Source organism: Pyrus communis, chromosome 4, assembly GCF_041283825.1.
Source record: "Pyrus communis isolate YQ-2024b chromosome 4, ASM4128382v1, whole genome shotgun sequence".
In the NCBI taxonomy this organism is placed as follows: domain Eukaryota; kingdom Viridiplantae; phylum Streptophyta; class Magnoliopsida; order Rosales; family Rosaceae; genus Pyrus; species Pyrus communis.
The window spans coordinates 24,044,538-24,047,543 of NC_142568.1; the positions used below are offsets into that span (position 1 = coordinate 24,044,538).

The window sequence follows — 3,006 nt, forward strand, 5'->3', positions numbered from 1 at the left end:
TTGTTGGGTCAATTTGATAACTGTTTCGCTGTTGGTTTTTGGTTAGGAAATATATGGAATACTTGCAGAGCCAGTATGGGCTCACAATGGTTATCTGATCCTTCTGAAGTTCTCATGCCTCTCTTTAGATTAATATATATTATATAATAAGGATTTATTTGGAAGTGTTCTTAAAATGATTGAAAGTCTGGAAGCATTTTTGAGTTCTAAAAGAACTTGAAGTGGTACTTCTTGCACGAAGTACTGCTTTTCCGGGATTCACTTGTATATTTACTAAAGATTAGTTCTAAATACACTCTCATAAAAAATGCTTATAATCATTTTAAAAATATTTCCAAACAAATCCTAATTTATTAATTATGTACAATATGCTTATAATTTGCCCCTTGTGGCCCACTAAAACATCCTAAGCCCCACTTATTAGTCTTCTCTTTTTATTTACAACATTTATAATATTTAGGAAAATGTTAAGTTCAGATAACTACCCAATGTTTAGGAATGATTCTAAAATGGTCTTAATTATTTAAAATATTTCAAATAAATATCTAAAGTTTTGAAAAGTGGATATTTGTTTGGTACACTATGACACACCCCGACCGAGATCAGGGCATGCTGGCCGTCACGTGAAGGTGACGTAGCCATGTGCGCGTGCGGAAGCTATTAAGAAGGTAATATAAAAGTACGAATAATTAAAACCTAATAACATACAAAGTACTAGTGTATGTGAGACACAATTCAGAGCAAGTCTACAACAGTCCAAAAGGAAAGATACGACATATGTACACCCGAAGGTGACCCTACAATGGTGGATGTCTGTCAGAAATGCCGGGACGCCCTCTGGGATAAACCACCGAACTTGCTAGACCACTAGAACCTGGAGGGGCGCAAAAACAAAAGCGTGAGTGGGCAAAAACAAAGTTCTTTGAAAACTCTTTAGCAAAACACATTCTAACCCCTCGCCGTAAAACCTGTATACTTCCCAGAAAATGAACATATATACGTATGTATAGATATGTCAATCATGCTTCACCATATGCCATTCATGCTCACAATATGCCATTCATGCTCACAATATGCCATTCATGCTTGAGAATATGCCACAACAGAATCTCATAATCAAATATAAATGCTCAGCATAACCACATCAATAACATGTAATCTGGCAGCCGGGAGTCACCTAACGTGACATGTACCGCTGCCTATAGAGCTCCAATCTCAACTCAACATCTGAATCTGCACACAAGTCGGAGCCACCTAACGTGGTTTGTACGACAAGACTGGGTGTAATATATATACGCTCTAGTGCTACGATCACGTGAAGACTATGCGAATAATCGCGGGTCACCTACGAGTCGGAACCACCTAATGTGGTCTGCACGACAAGGCTTGCACCTAACTTGGATCCAAGGCGAGCGTGTGGTGCTGGTGAACATACACGTGAAGGACTCTGCCCCTCTCTGGGCGGGAGCACTAACACCGGGGGTGCAGATTATGAGCTCTCTAAGCATCTCAAACTACGATTGCATAATAAACAGGAATGCATAACCACATGAATACCGCTTACCTGGCACTTACCTGTGCGTCCACAGCACCAAATACACATTTATATATATGTATGCCAATTACCAATGCACGTGATGATACGTAAACAATATTCAAATGATGCATGGCATAAAACATATAACCTTTTCTATTCTATTTCTGGGAATTTAGAGGTATATAGGTATATACAGAAAACAAAAGCCCACTCACTGATAATTAGAAGGGTCGTAGCCCCCCTGCCTCGAGTGCGTACGCTCGTCCTCGGAAAACGAATCACCTATACGCGACAAAGTTACGAAAACATTAATTTAAAAGCACCTAAGCAACTTCTCGTAATAACTTCTCATACATTGCTCAAATTGGACATATGAATATACCAACGTGACCTACACAACCTCAGGATCACGCCCATATTTTTAGAAAAATTTTTGGACCACGCACGCGCCCCCACGCGCCTGAACACGCACGGACCTACGCGCCCCCACGCGCGGCCCACGTGCACTGCACACTGACGGCGTCAGTTGACGCCGTCAGGAATATTCCGTTAACTGACGGAATATTCCGTCAAATCTAACCGGATTCTGTCACTGCCGTTAGGAATATTCCGTTAGACTTAACGGAATATTCCCCTTTCTTCTCCGGCGAACCTCCGGCGCCGGCGACGGCGCCGGAAAACTGGGAAAATTTCTAACTTTGTTTTCTCCTTCGTTTTTCAACCAAATTTCACGTTCTTTATACCAAAATGAAGCTTAGGACTAGTAGAATCACGTTAGACTAGTTTTAAGGCCTAAAAATTGCTAGATCATACCTGTCCACGACTTCAAAGTTCGGCCAACTTCGAACCTAGCCTTCCCAACGTCCAAATTCACCCAACGAACCACTCCGAGGCTCCTTGGGACCTCACAAACACATCTACAAGCTTAGAAAATCCAAAAACAAGCTAGTTTAGGTTTGCATGAACAGTGTTTCAAATCGGCCATTGTTGAAACGACGTGAAAACGTTCGAATTCTTACCTGGAATTGGTATGGTTGTGCTCCTCACAACCTCACGAGTTCAATGGTGTAATTGGTTTCTTGTTTGGTGAAAATTTGGGTATGCTTGTATGTGTGTCCGTGTATAGAGGAAGAAGAAGAATAATGGAGCTCGGGGAAAGAGAGAGAGAGAGAGAGAGAGAAAAGAGAGAAGAGAGAAGAGAGAAGAGACAGAGTGAGGGAATGAGGGAGGGAATCCCGGGAGAAAAGAAAAAATGTATGATTGTGTGTGGTCCCACCACCCACACAACACAAATATACACGTAAACGAATAGATTAGGGGTAAAATTGTAATTTCAATGTACGTTTCGTTAGTTTCGGGACGGGATGTTACAACCTACCCTCCTTAATAGAATTTCGTCCCGAAATTCAAAACAACCACAAATAACCCCTAATAATCGAAGAACAATCTAGGATACAAATCCCTCATCC

General features: G+C 41.3%; 1 long non-coding RNA gene across 1 annotated transcript; it reads right to left on the reverse strand.

Annotated features, from left to right (window-relative positions):
• Positions 1–647: 647 nt before the first annotated feature.
• On the reverse strand, positions 648–2,620 carry LOC148697676 (uncharacterized). The gene is made up of 3 exons (XR_015961274.1): positions 2,351–2,620; positions 1,753–1,819; positions 648–874 (listed from the first exon to the last, which is right to left on the reverse strand). It is a non-coding gene; the product is annotated as an uncharacterized LOC148697676 (long non-coding RNA).
• Positions 2,621–3,006: the final 386 nt, after the last annotated feature.